Source organism: Schistocerca cancellata, chromosome 4, assembly GCF_023864275.1.
Source record: "Schistocerca cancellata isolate TAMUIC-IGC-003103 chromosome 4, iqSchCanc2.1, whole genome shotgun sequence".
Lineage (NCBI taxonomy): Eukaryota > Metazoa > Arthropoda > Insecta > Orthoptera > Acrididae > Schistocerca > Schistocerca cancellata.
The window spans coordinates 679732859-679756124 of NC_064629.1; positions in this window are offsets into that span (position 1 = coordinate 679732859).

The following is a 23266-nucleotide window of genomic DNA, read 5'->3' on the forward strand; positions in this document are numbered from 1 at the left end:
TGTAAATAAATGACAGATTGGGACGAAAAATAAGAAATCCAAAAAAGAAATTAAAAATTAAACATGGCAAACTTTCACCAAATTCTATTCAATGTTCAGTAATAGGACAGAATGGTTTCAAAAAAACAATGTCAATAATTAGTAATAGTATTCTAGCATCTGGATGGTTAAATTGGAATAAAATTAATCATTTGTACATTTACTCAAAAAGCTTAGTTAAACAGAAATATCAACAAATTATGGAAAAATGTGAAAAATTGAATATAAAGTTAATGAAAAAATTATTGCTTTTATTGAAAAGAGTGAAAATTTCACTTTATTACATAAATTTAAAGATAATTCAACTGTATTTATTGATGTTTTCATGCTTTAAAACCAAGATATAGTTAGAGAATATGTCATTAGAGGTAGGCATAAAGGAATAGATCACATTTATTTAACTCAAACATATTGAAGAATACCGAAACTATTGTATTGTATTGTATTGTATTTTATGGAACTGGGGATCTAGAAATGGCAGAGAGATTTTGTCCCCATTGTAGCCATCAGTGGTTCACAACCCAACAACAGGCCACCCCACACTGAACATCCATAGACTGGCCAGTACACTGGACTTCGACATTAATCCACCAGGCAGACTTGTGCCGGGACCAGCACGCCTTCCCACCCAGAAAGCAGTGTGTTAGACCACGTGGCTAACCAGGCAAGCTACCAAAACTATTAATTAAAAGTAATGTTAATTTTTAACACATTTTCAGATGTGCTGACACAAATTCTAATCACATTTATTATGAGTTCGTTGGAGGGGATTTTAAGTTTGACAATTTTAAATAAAATGGTAGTAAATGTGGAATAATGATGAATTTGGTGTTATTGTAATAGATATGATAAGAAAAATTAATAACTGTAAATACAGAGAAAAGATTAAGAATTTTTTTAAACATTGAACATGAACATAGAATGTAAACATTGCACATGAACATTGAATATAAACACTGAACGTCAGTGTTGAACATAAACATGGAACACAAATGTTAAACATAAACATTGAATTCAAACAATGAACATAAATGATGAATGTATAAAGGTAATTGATGACCCAGAAGTTGTTGAAACAGCTGGATGAAATAGAAAAGTAAAAGTACAATTGAAAGAAATGTTTACAAATTTAGAAAAACAGCCAAGAACGGAATATAAAAAATGAAAAAGAGATGGTGTACCAGTAATTGATGCACTTCAACAAGTTAAATAAGGAATAAAAGGATTGGGTGATATTGTGTTAAAACGATTGAAAAAACAGAAAAGTTGAAAAACAAATCGTTCCTTATCATCAACATTATTTTGAAGAATTTGGTGATGTTCTATTAAGTAAATAATATAAAAGTTTACAACATGATTATACGCTAAGTGAATCAGAAATAGACGATTTATTGAAAAAATTTGGAAGGAAATTTAAGTTAGAAAAAAGTTAAAAAATGAGGATGAATACCTGAATATTGAAAAAATAAATATAACTGAAAGAATGTTAGAATTTATCAACAACATTGAAGGTACAGTTTTTTAATTAAGGCCTGCTGGTACATTTAAATATATTAAATTAAATATATTTAAATATATTAACCAGTAAATTTTCATGGTGATAACTCAATAACTGGAGATAGAAAATAAGAAGGAAATAATACTGTAAACAAACTTGATCTTACAAGTTTACCAAATTATGCTTATACATTATTTAGTTCAGGTTCTTTATATAGTGAAAATAAGCCAAAAAAAATCAAGTAAAGCTAATAAATATTTTATGAAAGATATTGTCGATGTTTATTTTTCCCAAAAATTACCAGTAAATTTATATAAGATAAGATTCAGGTGTAGATATAAATAGGTGAAGGGGTAATTTAAAAATTCACAGAGAAAAGGTCTTATATATACTTTAGAATTGTCTTTCTCAAACATTTTGGAAATGAGAAAATTATAGAAAAGGTGCAGTAAATGCTTCGATTAACAAATTATGATATGAAAAGCATATACCAGTCTACCAATTCTGTGTTCTGGGAACCAAATTAGATGAAAGATTAGCTAGAGGAGATCGAAGTACAAAACCTTAGATGAAACATGCAAACAACATAATACTGCATATCGAGATAATAAAGATTTAATATCTATATATCAAACTCACAAAGCAATTCAGTTATCCCCAAAAGAAAGAATGTGTAGTAGATATGCTTCATTTGATGAAAAATTAGCTGCTACAGCTGTTATAATGTGGAGAAAGAAAATTAGGTATGGGTATTGAAACCAATGATAGGGCTGGGGTTTACAAAAAAATTCTTTATTAGTATTTAATCTATATAAATCAATAACTTTAGCATTGATTATTCTTTATATTTTTTTATTATTATATTGAGCTTTTCCTCATTACAGAGGCTTATCTCCAACACATTATTCTTTCAAATGGTAAAACAAAACCAAAATAATCAAAGTTACATTAAATAATGAACAATTACATATTGGTCCATCATCTTTCGGGCTTGCAGCCGGATCACGTTGACATCTTGGCACGATATTTCGGCAAACAAACATGCAGCCATCTTCAGGTGAGTACGAGACTGATACACAATTACATATTATTTGTAATTATTTTCCTGGTTCCCAAAAAAGAAACAGATATAAAAGAACTGACAGAAATTGACTTATTAAAATTGGTATACCTACTGTGACAAAAAAAGAATATTTAATGAAAAATAAAGACATTTCTGGATTAAAAACATGAAGGTGGATTTTTATCAATTTTACAAGCAGCAGTATCTGTAATTGGTTGATCAGCTGATGGTGCAGCTGCACACACAAAATCAGTTCATGACAGAGAACATATGATAAGAAATTAGAAGATTAAAAAAAAAGAATCTAGTAATGGAAAATAAAGGAAAAGTACTGGAAAAGTTAAAAAATACAGAGAAATAAACGAAACATATAATAATACTTTATATAATTTTGATGTAGAAGAACCAGTTAAACCATAAAAAATTAAAATTTTTTGATTGATGAATTAACTACTAATAAAAAAATACTGAATATGGAATAGTTAATTTAGATACATCTGATCATGTAGGTACTCATAGGATTTTTTTGCAATCTAGATCAAGAAATAACTAGATCAAGAAATTAAGGAAGAAAGAAAGTCATCAGTAGAGTTTTAACAAACAAAAATTTAATTTATTCAAAGACTATAACCAAAATTAAGGGAGAAGTAAAATATGAATTGAAAAACAAAACATTACTATCATGTCAATACATCAAAACATCTAGCTAAATTTGGGAAAATATGTGTTACATTATAACATTGAAAGGATACAGAATATTTACAAGTGTATTTGTGATTATTTGTGTTTACTTGTCTTTAAACTGTTGTCTGCTAATTTCAGATTTCAATATATTTCAAATTTAGTAAATGGACATTTTTGGTAAATTAAGTTGAATTGAAAAGAAAGAGGTAATATAGAAAAGATCAAAAGTTTTCAATCACTAGAACCAAAAGGTAGTGAATAGTTATCTATCCTTAGTAAGATATATTAATGATGAATTATGTAATCTTAGTTAGATGACAAAGATAGTAGAAAAACTCAAAATACTCATTCTTTAGAACCAAAAATTAAAAAACCAAAATGTGAAGATTTGTACTCAGAAATTAAATATATGATGTATGTTTTTGAATTATCAATAGATCAAAAAATTAAGGACAAAATAAAGCCATCCTTAGAGATAGTAGAAACAAAATTCTAACATAATCAATCACTCGAAGCAAACTTTAAGGAACAATTACATCCAGATTTAAAAAAAAACAACTTTACAGTTGTTAGAAATAAAATTTGAAGATATTAAAGTTTTCAATGAGAAAATAGAGAATTTGATTAAATAGTTTCATAAAGGGTTAAGCTACATTTTTAATTCAAGAAAAAGTTACATTAGTTTTCTCAGTAGGGGAATAGTAAATGAAAAAGATCCAAGAGATAAAACAGATGTTATTAATAAACAGCATTTAGAAAAAGAGTTAAATGTTCTTGTTACAAACACGAACATTTCAATATTTTAAAACAATACAATAATTATGTCACTACTAAACAAGCTAATGTACAAATTAATTAACATAATTACTGTATAAAAGGAAATTGAAAAAGCCTTCAGGCTACTTTTCAAAAGCTGATTGATCACCACACATAAGGCAAATAAGTATTCTGCAAAATAATATTTGTGAGAAACAAATAATAGAATTTTCATTTATAAATGGAAAGGACCAAAAAATGCCTAATTACAGTGACAATAATTTTACTCTTAAAAAGGCTCCATTCGGTGACAACATAGTTACAATAGTATTTTTTAACGAATTTGGTAATTTTAAGAAGTCTATTTGATAAGTTATACTAAATAACTAAACTTTTTAATCAATAAAAATTGTTCAGAAGAGAAGTCTACTAATTATAAAATTAAAAGATTCTATCAAAACTGTTGCAGCATATGAAAAATAATCTTAGATGTTGGATTGTTGAATGATGATGTTGATAGATTAGAATAAAAATTATTTAATTCTTTTTCTATAGAGGCAGGCAGTTGTATGATCAGTCATGATTAACTCAACTACTGTTTGAGGTGTAACAAATTTACTAAAACAATAAATGCTAAAAATTAATGGAAGAAAATTAAAGAGAAAGAATTAGTATTAATTCAATTTGAAAAACTACAAAAAGTAAAATCCTTAAAAAAGTTTTACGTCTTCATCTAAATATTCATGAAGAAATTATTAATGAATTATATAAAGTGATGCAAAAAAATTTTAAAAGAAAAAATGCTATTTCATTGAATGTGCATGATTTATAGCAAGCTGATTTAGGTTAAATGCATTCAGGTAAAGTGAAAGAATCTTAAGAAATTTATAAAATTAATAAATATCTATTAACTGATGTTGTTTTCAAAATTTGCTTGGGCACTTCGACAGATAAAACATATAAGAACACAGCTGATTCTGTTGAAAAAATGTTTAAAAGGAGGTCACCAAAATATTTACTAATGGATAATGTAAAAATTTGTGTAATACTGGATTTCAAAAAGTAATATAATATTAGTCATTTATCAATGGTTTCTGAAATTAAAGCAACTGTTGTTGAAAGATGTAATCGAACTATGAAAGAAAATTTGACTTAGAAGGAAATTATAAATGTGTCAATTTAGTTAAATATCGAGTTTTTTACTATAATAGCACAACACATTCAACAATAGAAATGAAACCAAAAGATGTAAATATGGAAACTGAAAAAAAAATTATTGTAACTTGTTTATATAAAATTTGTTAGATACCAATCCAAAATGTAAAATTTGTGACAAAGTAACAACTATTAAATTAGATGTAATATTTGAGAAAGGATACACAGCTAGGTAGTCAACTGGTTTTTTGAAATGGTAGATGTTACACACTCAATCTAATCACATATAAATTTAAAGATTCAAATGGTGTAGAAATAAAAGGAAATTTTTATGAACAAGAATTACTGCAAATGTATTTTCCAGGAATATGCCTAGCTGAAGAAGTTCAGAAAATGAAAGATAATAAAGTACAGGTTGAATGGTTAGGCTTTGATAACTCACACAAGGTGGATCGACAAAAATAAAACTATTTTCAAAATTTGTCATATAAATGGAATTTGTTATTGACAATTTAAAAACGTTTTAATATTGGGTATAATATTCATTATGCTTTTTCAGTTATTAAATATGACAGTATATTTTGGTATTAGAATAAATGTTACAATTGTTTGAGAATTTTAAATCTGAATAGATTAAATCAGCTAGGTTTAATAGTTTGAGTTTTACATTATTATATGTATATGAAAATCGTTATATATATTACAAAAACTTAAAAATTTCAATTTTTTTAAAAAATATTACAAACTTTTAAAAATTTTAATTTTTAAAAAATCATATATTTGTGCATTACAGGGTTTCAAAAAGTTTATTGTTCTGAAAATCGTGTATGTATAGATTATAAAGATTTCAAGTTTTTATATATAATTTTTTATAGTTTTTAAATATTAAGATTTAATTGTGTTATCATATACTGACCATATGGTTATGTATTTCTTCCATCTTGTAATATAATCTGTTTATCATCGTCAGAACTTAAACCAATTTTATTTCATTCAAAAGTACTTTCACTTTTTACAACAGATTTTTTAACGATTTAAATTTCTTAAAAATCTTATTATCCAATTTCGTAAGGTTCCCTTTTCGAACATAAACTAACATGTTCTAATACAATTTTTCTATAATTTTTGTCTTTCATTTTTCCTTCTTTCATGTTTAATTGTGGAATTTCATAACTATTATCTTTTGAATAACCATTTGTGCCAAATGCGTTTATTATAGATTTCATGTCATTAAAAAACTTTTTAGTTCTTATATCAGAAATAAAAAATTATCATTATAACATATGTCAATATTTTCGTTTCTTTACATTTTATGAAAATCTCAGAATTTTATTTCTGAAACATCTAAAATGTAAATTGGTTTGTTGACTTTTGGTATTGTATTTGTCTGACTGACTGGCTTCCTCAAAGAATCGATGACTGGTTTCAAAACAAAACAAATGAGCAACTACTACACCACAGATTGAATGAATTTACACTTGCAAAAATGCAGGATTTAACCTCTTGAAAAGAAAAATATGCACGAATTTTAATAAATATGCAATGAGGAAAACATAGAAAAAGATAAACACTTAACTCGCCACTTTGTTTTTGTACTCATATATCAGCTGAAGGATGGAGCTTAAGTGGAATGGCAACAGAATGGGGCTTAGAGTACAGCTAACGTACCACTGTGCTTTAAGCATGCTGCAGATGAAAAGTAAATGGCTTCTGCTATAAAACAATATGACAGTTCATACCATCACTACTGGTTGTCAGGCCATATGGTGGGAGACAATCAAATTGGTATCGCACCCTGTGTGGGCCTCGCCAGACAAGTTGCTGCTGGTCATCAGGTTCAATTTGAAGCAGGATCCTTGGGCTCTGACATATCAGGCACTGCATTGTGCAGGCGGTCGGCATGCTGATTTAGTGGTGTAGATGATGCATATGGTTTGGCATGCTGACTTGATTTCCACTCAAATGTGACAGGAGCTGCAACAGGGGGCGCACTGCTCAGATGTTCCAAGTCCTTCATTGTATACATCATGGAGTTGTTGATCTGAGGGAAAAATAAAAGAAAAACCTTGAAAAACACACACATACACATACACACATAACGAATCAAAACTGGTTAACATTTACAATCGAGTGTGCGAGTCTTCTTCTGCCTGGAGATGGTAGATCTCTGATGACACTTCATGATGATGATAAACCTTTCACTACAGAGTGCAAAGCACAAGTGGTGGCTCGGCTTGATGGTTAGTAAATGCAGACGCTGAGGATGACTGGTGGGGTTAGATGACCACAGTGCTATTGGAACTGAAACAACTATTTTATATTGTTGTCATACATGGACGATGTTATGACTTGTTCATTGTTAAGCTTAACACTGTTGGAAGCCAGCAAGAGAATTCCAAGATATGAAATCTGAGACATTATGCAGAGAGTAGGCAAACGTGTTAGCGTTTCGCTCACTTGAGGTTAACAGTAACACTAGAGCGCTACAAGTTGAAGACACCCTGGGCAGCTGTCCGAGGAGAGAAGTTTCACTTCAGAGAATTACCTGGTAGCTCCATCCAACGCCTAGACACTGTTGTAAGGTGTCACAGTGGAAGATGGTCACAAAAAGGCACGTCTTGCCAGAGGCAGCAAATTTGATACTTTCCCCTGAGAACCACAACGTCAGTTGGTTTACACAAGAGCAGTCGCCAACTAAGAGAGTCCCAAGTGACGTAAAACAATACAATATTGTTGCTAGCCAGGATAGGCAGTTGCGTGTAGCTTTCAGCTGAACGCTGTTGCTACCAAGCTTGGAGTTTGTTAATGTAAAGTCTAGAAGCATCCACACCTACTGAGTTGGAGAAGGGGAGGAATCTGAATGTAGTTGGCCAGAGGTGCCCTATAGGTGGAGAGCCATCAACGATGTTGGCCGAAACCTGTAAAGTGCCGGTGGACTAGTGGGTCGTCTATAGGAAGGAAGAAATAGTGTGCCACCACAATCCTTTAAAAACCCATGTTTTTGTATTCAGACAGACTTCTCATTGAGATCACTAGGACACCAATTCTGTGTCACTCGTTGCCGGGCCAGTAACCTCTGACAGTCAGTTTCTCTCACTTGGAATGCTGCTCTCAACGTTTTGTACTAAAAACGCTGCCTCCTTTGCTTCTTCTAATCTTCGGGATTAGCATTCAGTGTAATAGTTATTCTGATTGCAAAGACAACTGTTACTCAGACCCCTGAGTATCTTTGTGTCTCCTATTGCTAGTATCGTGTCGAGTCTCTAAATCCACGTCTCTTGTAGGTGTCATATGACAGTTTTGACAGTGACCATGCAATCAGCCTGCCTTCACTGGAAATTTGTTTTTCTGCATTTGCTCCTAGCTGCTCGGAAATGGCAGATTGACCTGTCTTCTAACCATCCTGTGTTAGGACATGACATATGTAAACATTTTCTGGTGCCATGTATGACGTTACCTCAATGATTTTTGAGATAGATATGTACTTCGCATTAACTCAGCCTGACGTCATGACTGGACTCGTGGTTTCGAGACTCATATGAGGAGCAGCACTTGGACTGCAGTGAGAGCAGGCGGAGCGAGAAGAACAGGAGAAAGAAACAGACGACCGGAGATAGACTCTGGACAAGGGAAGACGCGGCCAGCGCAACCTGAATTCACCACTATACGACAGCACAGGGGTCGCGGGAATGGTCGAGTGACAACGAGATAGAAGGGCGGGTGCGATCTGCGAAGGATCTCCAGGGCAACGACACATGGCGGTAGTACGGTCCAGCTGCGGAAGGTACGCGGTGTCTTCACGAGCTTCAGCGGCAGCCCACAGGCGTTGCTGGATGCGGATATGGAGGGGCATGTGATCAGCACACCGCTTTCCCGGCCGTATGTCAGTTTACGAGACCGGAGCCGCTACTTCTCAATCAAGTAGCTCCTCAGTTAGCCTCACAAGGGCTGAGTGCACCCTGCCTGCCAACAGCGCTCGGCAGAGTGCATGGTCACCCATCCAAGTGCTAGCCCAGCCAGACAGCGCTTAACTTCGGTAACCTGACGGGAACCGGTGTTACCACTGCGGCAAGGCCGTTCGCGATGGCGTGAAGAATTGATTAAATGAATGAATCAATAATATGGATATAGCTTTTGAATTAATGCATGCAGTAGACCATCCAATATTGTTAAAGTTTGTAAAAACCCACATTCAGGGCCCTGTATACAGTAAACGGTTCATGTGTGAATTATCTTCCACATGGGAAGGAGTAAGAAATGACTTATTGGAAAATTCCACATGTAAGTGTACTTTAGACTTCCATGTCTGAAAAATGTTTTCTAGTGGGTAATAAAAGGGAGAAACGATTGCAGTAGTGTAGATTTACTTCAACGTCAATTTCGTGACGCCATCTATGTTGCGATACCAGCATCAGAGGTGTCAGGATCTTTGTTATTAGTAGGAACATTAAGCAGAGCAGTATTCATCCAGGCGCATATGGTGAGCGCACACAGACAATTGTGTGTGCAAGAGCTGAAACTGTCACCATGACTGATTCTGTTGAGATATCTTCGACAGAAGAGCCAGCAGTTATATCTACCAAGGGAAAAGGATTTGGTGATAAAAGTCATCACGGCAAGAGAGGAAGGGTACCCTTAAGTTTTTCTCATATGGACGTGCAGAGTACACATCTAAGGATTGCAAAAGTAATGTTAAGTGTAAAACTTGTGGCAAATCAGGTCATTTAACACAAGACTGCGTACTTGAGAAAAAAATTCGTAAAGTAGAATCGGCTCAAGTGTGTCGAGAATCAGAGGCTCAAAAGTCAGTCAACTGCGAAAGGTGAAGTTTTTTGGGACATGGAGGTTCTTGTAAGAAAGAGAAGCCAGTTTTGTGCTTCATGTGTCATAGGCCAGGGCACACGACTAGTGAGTTATACTCTGAATGCAGGCTATTCCATTTAAAATAAGAAGCAGGGCAACGAAAGTTACAGTCTACTGAGGCTGTATTGGGAAAGGCATTCAGAGCCGAATGTGAAAGTTGAAATGAGTCTGTAGAATTTACTAGCCACCAGAGTACAGGAAGATCGTTAAAATTACTTCTAGATAATGGTGCACAGATTATTTCGTTCAGTATGAAGTACCTGCGAAGCCAGGTAGGATATAGACTTGAAGAAAGTAAAAAGATTAAAGGTATTATAACTCCTGATGCTTTAGATCTTGGAATAGATCAGGAATTAAGAGTGAAACAAAAGTTCCATCTGGTAGGAAGTGAACTGGATATTCCCTATGCCGGTTTAATTGGTAAACATTTCCTTATAAAGCATAGTGTAATAAATGATTACGCTGGTAGAATCCTGTGGATCTGGGGTGGGCCCGTTAAATTGTGTACAGAGATAGAAGCGCAAGGCGCAACTACACGGAGACAAGGGCTTATAAGGCTACAAAGAGGTTTTGAAACTGTGGAATGTGTATATATCAGAGTTGACAGTTTTTTGAGTAGCTCACAGCAGCCAGTAAACCAAATTACGCCGAAGAAATGGCGAAGCTAACAAAAGTACCAATAGACAGACACGTCACCGAAGCAAAACGGACGATACAGAACCTAAGGCAGGCCAGGCGGTTGGAGTAAAGTTAGGTCCTCGTAAGAAGAAGATTTTGAGGAGAAAGATTTCAGATAATAGCCACGGAGAAGGCATTGTTGAGAAACAAGAATCGCTGAAAGGTGTGCAGCTCCAGAGGCGCTGGTGAGAGTATGAAAAGGGCCTTGTTTAATTAGCGTGTTAAATATACGAGAGGAGGCGATTTCTATTGAGATGCCTCGCATTAAGGTGGAAGAAGTTCCGCTATTTATCCCAAGTCTGAAGCAGACTGTGCACAATGTAGACAAGGTCTGGAGTGAGAAAAAGTAGAGAATCAGTCTATCAAAACTTTATGGTTAGATCAATATACATGCCATCGGAAGGTAGTCCATAATAGAGCTGTGTTCTGCGTATAACGATATCTTTCATTTTCCAGAGATAAGTTGATATATATGGACACAATTCGGCATCAAATAAAATTAACTGCCGAAGCAGTGGGACGAGTAATTTGCTCTCGTCTTTACAGAACACCAGAAAAGCAGAAAGAGGAGTTACAATTGGAGATAAAGTAGATGTTTGAGGCCGATATAACAGTATCTTCAACAAGCGACTGAAATTTTCCGGTAATCATGGTTCTCAAAAGAGATGGACACATCTGGTGAAAAGAAATAGAATGTGGTAGCTGATAACAGAAAACAAAATAACATTACTGTAAACAGTCTTCCCATTCCTACGTGTTGATGAAATTTTTGGCGGATTGGGCAAGGCAAAATATTTTTCAACACTTCATTTGGCTAAGGGGCACTTTCGGGTATCAGTACACGATAAAGACCACCAATTTACAGTTTTTACTACACAGTACGCTCTTTATATTTATAAAACTACCCCAATCGGATTCCATTCTGCACCCTCCACGTTCCAAAAACTGATGAATTCAGTTCTAATGGCTTTACAGGATGAATTTTTTTTTAAATATTTAGATGATGCGGTAATTTTCGGTTCATCTCTGGGAGAACGCAATGCCCGATTGGCCGAGACTTTCGAGAGGCTAAAGCAACAAAATTTGAAGTTGCACCTCAAAAAAATGTGGATTTTTAAGCAAAGAGGTCACATATCTGGGATACGTCGTAACCAAAGACAGTTTAAAACCAGAACCAAAAAAGCTAAAGGCGATGGACAAATATCCCCAGCACAATACCACTGAAGCATTAAAGAGTTTTCTCAGATTAGTCAGGTACTATCGGCGCTTCCTAAGTGACTTCAGTAAAGTGACAAAACCACTACATGAGTTCAAGATGTTAAGTATGAATGGAGAAGATGTGTTCCAAGTCCTAAAACAGAAGTTATTAAATCTCTCTGTATTACAATACCCAGATTATTCTAAAAAGTTTGTAATCACGACTGACGCTAGCCAGGACGCTATTGGCTCTGTTCTTAGACAGGGTAAAGTCAAGGTAGGTAAAAACCTTACAGCTGTATATGCATCCAGAACTCTGAATAATGCACACCAAAATAACAGCACAATTGAGGTAGAGCTATTGGCCGTAGTTTAGGCGGTCAAACATTTCACACCACTCGTTTTTGGTCGTAAGTTAACAATTTGTACAGATCATAAACCATTGCAGTCGGTCGGAATATTAGCGATCCGTTCTCATGTTTAATAAATTTCAGACAAACCAGATGAGTATAGTTATGAAATTGTATACAAAAATGGCAAGAAAAACTGTGTAGCGGATGCATTGTCGAGAATAAGGGAAACACAGTCAACTGATACCGAAACCGTGGCAAATGAATGTGAGGAAGGAGCGGTAGTTACGGAAGACGAACAACAGGAGATAACTGCTGAAGAAAAGGCGGAAGTTTTGAAGGAATTCCGTGATGTACCCATAGGTGTTCATCAAGGGATCATGAGAACATACGCTGGAATTAGGAAATACTGAACGTGGTCTGATATGAAGAAAGATATTGAGGACTAGTCAGAAAATTTGTTAGTGGTCAAAAAAAAAAAGGTAAAGCAAAATAAGACAAAAATGCCCTTAGGTATAACAGCAACACCAGAATGGGTGTTTGATAGGTGTGATATTTGATATCGTCAGTCCCCTGACGGTAACAGACAGAAATAATGAATATGTACCAATATTCCGCGTCGCTCTAACAAATTTCATTTTCGTAGAACCAATAGAAAAGCAAGATGTAAACACGGTGGCTTGTGCCCTAGTCGAAAGATCAGTTGTGAGATTTGGGATACTCTCGGTAATACTCAGCGATAATGGCAGCAGTTGTTTGAGTGGCACACTAGAATGAGTGTGTAGATTAATGACTGATAGGATACAGACCTCCTGTTGCCATCCCCAGTCGAATGAAGCACTAGAAACATATCGAACTATAACAGAATTTTTGAGACATTATATTAATTGGGATCAATCAAATTGGGAAGAATGGCTCCCATTAGCGGTATTTATGTAAAATACCACATCCCGTAGTGCCACGAATTATACACAACATGAATTGACACATCGCTTATATTACATAGAGATCTCACAGGTGATACTTACAATTACGATGATTATGTTCTAGAATTAAAGAAGAAAATGAGACAAATGCACCATTTTACCAGGGATTATAATAAACAGTGTAAGGAGAAGAACATGGAGTACTATGACAGAAATCAGAATCTGAATAATTTTCAAACAGGTGATAGTGTTCTATTATATGATGAAAGCATCATAAGGGGCAGAAGCCACAAGCTAGACACACAGCGGCGTGGCCTATACAGTGTAGTAGGACAAAAGGCCCAGATGCGGTCATTTCTTTAAAGAGAAACAAATTTTAATAGCATATGCCAATAGATTAAAGGAGTTCTACTGAAATAGAACTTTTTCTTGAACTTCAGATGAGCAAACAATGCGAGTGTTGCACCTAGTGAGATGTATTGCCGCAGTATACACCCTCGGACAGTTTCAAGATTTTAGCATAGAGATGTTTCCTTATATTATGACAGTATTGGACAGGCACAGATCTACCGTGTGACGTAGAAAATCGTCAGTTACATCAGCCTGGAAGAACTTCAGGGAAAGGCTGATGAAACGGAGAGATTGGCATATTTATCTGTAGGATATTGCAAACAGAAGTTAACAAGCTTGGGAATAAGCGATCAATAATGTACAGTTGTAGAACAAGCCTTAGAATGGCATGTCAAAAAGATGTGTAATTCTTAGAGTCTAATTGGACAATTAACAGGACATGAGGCACGTAGGAAAGGAGATCTCTTAAATTTCGTGGGCAAAATTAGTAAATTATTGTTTGGGATATTAGATGAACAGGATGCTCCCTATTTCAAATCAAAGACTGATTTAATTGAAAATGAAAAGAGGCCAAAGAGTAAGTAAGAATAATGAAAGTAACTTCGCCTAGATTCTATCGTACAATAGTAGCCACCCTTGCACTTAACGAGAAAATGATTGTTAAAAACATGGAAAAGCTCCGTGGATACATGAATGAATATGCTAATAATAGTGGTTAGAATATATAGCACGTAACTGTGATCACTACTGTTAGTCAACAGTTAAAACAATTGGTAGCGATATACACTGATTTAGAAAGGGAATACGTGATGTTAATTCCTGCCATAGTAAATGGATAGAAAGGAATACTGGAACCTTGCATAGTTAATTCAGTGCAAATAGTTAAATACTTACATTTAACTCGCGATGATACATAAGAAGTGCCCAATCGCTCTCACAGATCAGAGTGGATAGCTGTTATTAGGCAGAACTGATCTTCACGCATTTATGTCTGGCCATATATTAAATTATGTACTGAACGTCCCATTAGTGGAAAATGAACTGTTTAATTTGTGCAGAGTATTACCCCTACCTTCAGAAGTTGATGGAAAAGTTGTGGAAGTCGAGGTTTATTCAAGTACATACAACCAGAGAAAGATTATATATTAATCGATTAATATAAGCTGCTCTATGCAAAACTGAGTAACGAACAACTCTTGTCTAAAGAGACAGATGGCGCTTTTTTTTTAGCGTTCATGTATGATGACTAAACGTGTGAAGCTAGGATGTTGCAATGTTGCAACTGGTTTGTTTTAATGTTCACGTATGACGACGAAACGTGTGAAACTAGGGTGTTGCAACCGGCGGTGAAGAATTCTGTGAAACTATATGATAGTATTTTGACTCCATTGCGTCAGAATCAAGGGTTATACATTTATCCGAGAGAGGAAGCTTTGACAGTCTTGTGTAACGACAACAAGCCAACAGATGTGATGGTAAAAGGTACAGGGAAACTAAAATTTTATGGAAAATGTATTATAAATCAGGAAAATAGCAACACTTCTAAGTTAAACTTAGACATTCCACTGGAGCACGTAAGACAAAATTTAGATGACTTTAAAGTAGCAGGTCATAAAATAGCCGAAATATAATAAGAAATAGATTTCCTAGAGCAGCATAGTTTCTCAGAAATTCCTTGGTATCATTATTCGTTCTGGTTCTACCTGAAAGTTGTAATGCTTACTGCTATGTTTATATGTTATTTGTGCAGAGACTGCATGTATTGTTTTACGCATGTGTGGAAACGCATGGGCGATGACTGATATTGCAGAGTGTACGTGAGGACGACCACAGTAAACTCACATGAAGGGTCGAAGGTAACATGCATTCGTAGTAGACGGCCTATTCGATGAAGTAGTGAAGAGCGTGGTGAAGGCTATATTACGTCTGAACACAACGAGGAAAGAACCTCGTTACCTATACCAGCTTCACGCACAGATCAAAGTTAATACAAGGCACTGAAAAATTTCCTTAGTACGTACGAAATTAATATTGTGAGTCACATAAGGGAAACGTAAACAAGACTCTTGTAAGATATGTGTTCTTTTTCAGGTTTATTACAGTAATCATGATATGCAATGTAATTATATACATGTAATGTGAAGAAAAGTAAACAAATAAATATTGGTGTGTATATGTACATGTAACGTGAAATAAAGAAGAAAATAGATTGTTGTTGTGTATATGCATTTATAATGTGAAAAACACAAAGTTATTTAACCAATGATTTACACCAATGTTTCTATGTATCTGTAAAGTACAGTGAAAAGTGAACTAATGATTTACATTTATGCTTCTATGTGTATATAAGAGCAGTGAAAAATGAAATGGTGTTTTATATTGATGTTTGCATGTGTGGAAAAGTGAAGTGATTATGAACTTTACAAACCGCAAACTGTTAAGAGGACTAAAGTGAATTACCAAGAATGTCTATAATGTCATTTATAGACCTAAGATGTTTTAATTGCAACGGAAGGTAGAGTACAAATAAGTGACAACAAATTTTGCTTGTGGAGGTGCTGTCATGTATTGACGATGTGATGACTTGACCATTGTTAAGCTTAAGGCTGTTGAAACCCAGCAAGGGTTCTCCAAAATAGGAACTTAGAGACACAATGCAGAGAGGAGGTAAGTGTGTTAGCGTTTGGGTTACCGAAGGTCAACAGTAATGCTAGAGACCTGCGAATTGAAGGCGCCTTGGGCAGCTCTCCCAGGGGAGGAGTTTCACTCCAAAGAAATCAACTGGTAACTCCATTCACCGCCTGGATGCTGTTGTAAGGCGTCACAGTGCAAGATGGTCATAAAAAGGCATGTCTTACCAGAGGCAACAAACTTGATACTTGCCCCTGAGAACCTCAATGTCAGTGGGTTTACACAGATTAGAGTGCTACAAGAACAGTCGGCGTTCAAGAGAGGCTCAAGTGATGTAAAACACAGTTGTTACCAACCAATATAGGTGGTGACGTTTAACTTTCAGCTGAACGCTGTTGCTACCAAATTTAGCGTTTGTTAATCTGAAGATCAAAAACATCCCTACATAGGAGAAGGTGAGGAATCAAAATGTGGTTGGTCAGAGGTGCTCTGTAGGTGCAGAGCCACTCGTCGTATTGGCGAAGCCTGTAAAGTGTCGGTGGATTGGTGAGCCGACAATCGGAAGGGAGAAATAGTACGCCGCCACAGTCTAATAAAAACCAGTTTTTTTTTTTAATTCAGACGAGAGCTTTCTGTCGGATTGTTGGGGCGCCAACCCTGTGCCTCTAATCGCGAGCCTCGGGTGAGCTCCGACAGTCTGTTTTTCTTACTCGGAATGCTGCTCTCAAAGTTTGTACTTAAAATGTTACTAGTGTTCGCGACATCTATTAACGCTCACCCTATGGATTCAAACACTGACTTCCGTTGTGTAGCCTGTTGTCTCTTCAGATTTTTCTAATGTTCAGGATTAGCCTTCAGTGTAGTAGTTAGTCTGATGTGAATTTTAAAATTTACAGCGCGCTATATATTGGGGGACGGAGGACGTTTTCGCCAGTCTGCGACGGCTCACCTGAAGACTGGCAGGTGCCCAGTTGAAATATCGTGCGAGGCATTGAACGACGACCGGCTGCAAGCCCGGAATTTGTTTGAACAGTAGTTAGTCTGATTGCAAATAAATTGTGTTAATTAGAATCTCAATATCCTTGAGTCTCGTGCTGCGAGCTTTCTGTCGAGTTCCAAAATCCCCACCTCTTGTAGGTGCATTGTGACAGTGTCTGGCACTGATCCATGCACTCAACCTACCTTCACTGGAAGTTAGCCGTTCTACATTTGCTCCAAACAGCTCGGAAACGGCAGAGTGACAGTTAACCCTCTGTTTTCTTCTATTCTGTGTTAGGACACGACACTGCGCCCATATCCGCAGGTCAGTCATCTTCAATTTCGACGTTATCCAAGACGTCATGGATTCAAAATTTAGCACCATGCAGGTTAGTACCTGCAGGGCGAGGTCATGGAAATACCGTTACCCCGCTCAGCGGTTTGCTTTTCTTTCTGGGGTGTCACATGTGAATAACATGCTAGACTTTCATAGCAGATACTTCTTCTTTTGAGGTGGTCTGATAAATGTGAAATGTTTCAGATGAATTTCGGACTCCGAGGAATTTATATGACGCAATAACTGATCAGAGGAGACTCCATAACACTTCATCTCATTCATGTTAAAGCAAAAGGATTGTATCAAAATATCTCCAGACTGTGCAAAAATGTCCAACAAAACACATCCCAACTGTAGCAAAATGGTTCACAAATTACAGCTTCCATCATCATCGTCGTTCTCAGCACTCCCTGCACCACACGAGCGTTCCATTCTTCATACAGCTAGTAGGCAGTCTGTGAGTTCCACCAGTGCAGTGGAGTCTTATATCAGGGTGCTCAAGTTGGCTAATATATTCTTGATGGCTAATAATCCTGAACGCTACAGGTGAGCTCCTATGGGATATTTTCCTAGTCAAACACCTTTACAATTCATCAGAAATGAGAGATGTGATGTGAGGTTTATGGTGTGTGTACGTTGCGTGTTTGGTGATAAAACTTTTATGCTGCTTCCGCTAAGCCTCAAGCCTTATAAAGACGACAATATGTACTCTGCAAGCCTGCATACAACACGTTTTGGAGAATATCTTATACAACTGCTAGTCGATCCCTTCCGCTGTACCATTTGTATATGGGGCAACAGAAGAACGAACTTGTGCTTCTGTCGAGTTACTTTAAATGCTCAAGTCTGGTGAACCTGTGGGACTTGTAGTCTGCAATACAGATCGCTATGGAGAGACTCAGTATACGATGGACAAATCTTAAACTGCTCTTAGATTATGTTTTCAAGTACGTGGTAGAACATAAAGTTAGTGCTCCTGATTTCTGGTCGGTGTTAAACACTTGGTGCGCTATGGTCTGGCGTCTGAGACTAGTGGTTGTTTATCGTGTAGATGATGAAGTGTCATGGATAAGGAAACCGACTGTTACACCATTAAGATGTCACAGTTTCGTCACATACATTTACCATCGCTGGCGATAATTTTATGGTAATGATGTCAGCAAACCACAATTTCCGAATCATAATGGGACGTGCATTTCGAAAACAGTTGACGTTATAGACCTCTGGAAACAAATAAATAGTTTGTGCACGACAGAACTGATAATGTATTTGGTGCACAACTTAGTAATTTCACCCTCTTAAATTTTTCGTTTATATTATGTGGAACCTGCTAGCCAGTTGTACATTTAAGGACTGCTGAATAGCGTTAGCTCATCAGCATCATGTTCGCATTGCGTGTGTGTGTGTATATCTGTGTGTGTGTGTGTGTGTGTGTGTGTGTGTGTGTGTGTGTGTGTGTGTGTGCGTGTGTGCGTGTTCTGCATTCTCATTTTACATGTACACACATGATTCACTAGGAAGCGTCTTCATGTGAATATATTTTACTCAAGAAGGACGAAAAATGGTCTACTGATTCAAAAATTGAACTGCTCGTCAGAAATGTGTAAGGAACGTTCAACTTCCAGCTCGTCATGGTTTAGAGTCTGTGACAGAAATGTAGACACCTTAATGTGGTAATTCAATCAATAATAACAAGATATCTCAGGACTACACCTACATAGGGACCTAAGGACTAATGGATGGGTTTAAATCATCATCAGCATGTTTACATCCAGAATATTGCACAGCGTGAAATCTGCTGAATATGAAGTACGTCCCATGTACAACGTAAAATAGAGAAAGACAGAGAGAGAGAGAGATTTTGGTGAACTGGTATTCTATTAACGACTTAAGTTTTTTTTTCCTTTATTGTAATTTCATTCCCCTACCCCATATGGGCAGGGAAGGGCTGGCAATGGCACAGTCCACCGCTCTTCAGCCAATTGGCTTTACAAAAATACAGGAGGGTGAGTACATAAAAAGGGGGGATAAAAAGGCAGCCATAAAAAACACAGTAAATGGAGATGATGGGAGTTAAAATATACACTATGATGTGGACATGCACTGGAGGACTGTTAAGTTAAAAGAACACAGTTGGGAAATCAAAGTGTACTTAAAAAAACACTGGAGGCAAACACAAGTTAAAAGTCAGCCACAGGATAAAAATCACACAGAGCATGACACTTAAAAAACAACTGGAAACGACAGAGCACTCATGAAGAATAAAAACACCACTGGTAGGGACCTTACGAAGGGACTGGAGGTTGGAGAGATGGGAAAAAGAGGGGAGGAAGGTGCTGTGGCAGGGGGGGAGCTGGGGGGGGGGGGAGAAGAGGATAAAAAGGGCGCAGAAGGCGCACCAGGGCGCAGGAGACAGGCAGGGCAGGAGATGAAGAGGGAACACAAGGCAGGAGGGAGTGCAGAGACACTGAAGGGGAGCACGGGAGAGGGAGGGTGTGTAGGAGGGGGAAAACCGCTTAGGAGAAGGGAGGGGGAGGAGAGGGAGCCCTGAGGAGGTGGCTGGAGGAAGGTGGGGTTAGAGTTGGTAGGAGGGTGAAGTTCATCATACAGGAGGGGTAGGTACTGGAAGCTGAATTGGGAAAGGAGGTGGAGGGCATGGAGATGGAGAGAGGGCAGGGCACAATGGTAAAAGCACAGCAACGGGCTGGGGGTGGGGAGGAAGGGGGACACCAGGGATTTGGGGGAATCGAGTCAGAAGGCAATATACAGGGTTCGAAGGAGAAGTTGGTTGAAGGGGATGAGGTCATAGATGGATGCGGGATATGGAAGGCAAGGCAGAGTGCATGGCGCTCAAGGATTTGGAGGGCGTTATAGAACCTGGGAGGGGTGGAAATCCAAGCAACGCTGGCATAACAAAGGATGGGGCAGATCAAAGATTTGTAGGTGTGAAGGATGGTGGAAGGATACAGTCCCCATGTCCGGCTGGACAGGAGGCGGAGTCTGTTGTGGGCATTGTGTTGGATTGTAAGAAGATGGGGAGTCCAGGTGAGGTGACGGTCAAGGGTGAGGTCAAGGTATTTGAGGGTAGGAGTGAGGTGGATAGGATGGCCATAAATGGTTGGGTAGAAATCATAGTGACGGAAGGAGAAAGTGGTGCGGCCTATGATGATCGTCTTGGTCTTGGAGGGGTTGATACGAAGGAACCACTGGTTACACGAAGTGGTGAACTGGTCAAGGTGGGTTTGGAGAGTGCATTGGGACTATTGAAGGGTAGGATAGAGAGCCAGGAAGGATAAAGGGCTAGGAAGGCGTTGTCATCAATCAGCAAATTGGAGGAGTTGAACGGGTGGGGGAGGTTTGAGCATATCAGCAATGTACAGGAGATAGAGGAGAGGGGAAAGGACAGAGCCTTGAGGCACACCAGCAGAGGGATAGAAGGTACAGGAGTTGGAATTGTGGATAGTGACATAGGAGGGACGATGGGAGAGGAAGGAAGCAACAAGATGGAAGAAACAGATAGGGAGAACATAGATCTTGAGTTTGAAGAGGAGCCCGGGACGTCAGACATGGTCGTAGGTGTTCTGGAGGTCAAGGGAAACAAAGATAGTGGAGGGAAAGAAGATTGGTAAGACTAAGGAGCTGGTGGATGGCTGAGAACGAAGGCCAGAAGCCACACTGGGTATGGGGAAGGAGGTGGTGCTGGTTAAGGTGGCAGTGAATACGGCAGGAGAGGATGGTCTCAAAGACCTTAATGAACATGGAGGTGAGGCAGATGGGACGATAGGAAGAGGTATCAGATGGGGGACGACTTTAGTGCAGCATCTTCTTTCAGATCGGACGCAAAACACCGAGACCTGCAGTGAATTGAAAGGTATAAATCCTATGGAAACTTATGATGTTAAGTATGTGCTGTAAAACACATAGAGAGATGGGAGCCCAGAAATGTGGCAGGCTTTCCTGACGATGCTGGTAACCTGTGCTACGCAGTTAACCGCATAATTCATACAGTATTTATGGGAATGTTGTTTTCCTTCTGACTGAGAGTGTATGCTGCGGTACTCTTGGCTACATATTACGTCCACTAGATGGCGACATACTCTGCAGGTGAGTGTTGCTCGGTTTTCTGTCTTGAAATATCCTGTAAAAGTATGATATCGACATTATTCTCGTAGAAGATATCATAATTCCCATCATATGTATTTGCCGTCTTTCTGATAGTTATGATTCGACTTTTAAGTAGTTACAAGCATGTTTCATTATCAAATGTTGCTGCAGCACGTGAGGTACATATAAGTAAGCGTGTTTGACAGTTCTGTTCATCTTGAGAGTTGGATCCTCTCAATTCCAAGATGTAGGATTTCACCATCGATGTAGGATTTTACCCTCACCATCGAGATACGTATCTCCTGGGTCCGCACATCTCCCAACTGATTCCCCACAGAGACTGAATCATGTATAACGATCACATGACCCCCAACTACAACCCCCCAGTCCCCATTGCTAGGCCTCCCATTTTCTCAAAAACTGCCCCTACCTCGCCACCTCTCATTCCTGTAACACTTGCAATGTCCCTCATCCCACCTACTCCCACAAGTGTAAAGTTAAACCCCCTCCTGCCACCCCAAAGCTTATTGTTCCTGTTAATCCCATCGATCCCCTCGTCTGCTCAAACAATTCCCTCTGTCCAACCCCCACTGCTGAAGACATCATCTGGTTCCTCACGATAGTCGTCCAAAACATGCACCCTTTCCAACACCCCCACACCCTCCAACAGATCTCCCACGCCACCCTGTCTGTCTTTCACCTCAACACCTTCGCCACTTACTCCCACAACCAACCTCCATCACCCAGCTTAACACCCTAGTTTAAGCCTCTTCCCTCCCCTCTCTTTACCCACCCCTCTTCCTGTCATGACGTGGCATGAGTGTCGCATCCTCTTCGATAACATCTGCTCCTTCCACATCAACAAATACCTACTCATGAACACCCTCTCCCTCCATTGGGTGAACACCTTCCTCCTGAACGAAACTTTACTCCAGGCCCACAGGCCCACCATACTATCTGCACCTCTACCTATCTCCTCCACTACACTGATACTCCTGGTCCCCGAGCACAGGGTGGAGTCGTCATCAGCCACCTTAAGCACATCCCCGTCCAGCCACAACCCATCCTCAATGACCCCACTGAACACCTTATCCTCAGTGTCTTCTTCCCCTCCATCACCATCACTGACGCCACCATCTATGTCCGCTCCACTGCTGCTATTCCCTATGACTTCATCTCCCACACTGACTGCATCTTCTCCACCTATGTGAGTGCCGCCAACATCAACATCCATAGCTGCTCCCCTGTCGCCCTTTGGTACTGGCATCAGTTCCACCTCAGAATCCAAGGTGTTTGCCTTCTCCAGCACACCCATCCCGAAAGCAACACCACCCTCGTTGTTGTTACTGCCTTTGCCAACCTCCTTGGGCATATCGCCATTGACATCCTTGACCCTACAGGTAGCGACCACCTCCCCATACCATAACGTCTGCCCACCACCTCCCTCCGGCCTCCTGCCCTGCAGCCCTTCCCAAGATAGTCCATGACTACTGTTGCACAAGTTGAGATGTGTACTGGGAATTCATCGCCACCCAGGTAGAAAGCCACCCTCTTGCTATCCTGACGACATCGTCCACACCTCGTCCTTCCTACAGAAGGCCATTGCTGATGCCGTGGAGGCCCATGTTCACACTAAAATCATCCACCTCCACCGTC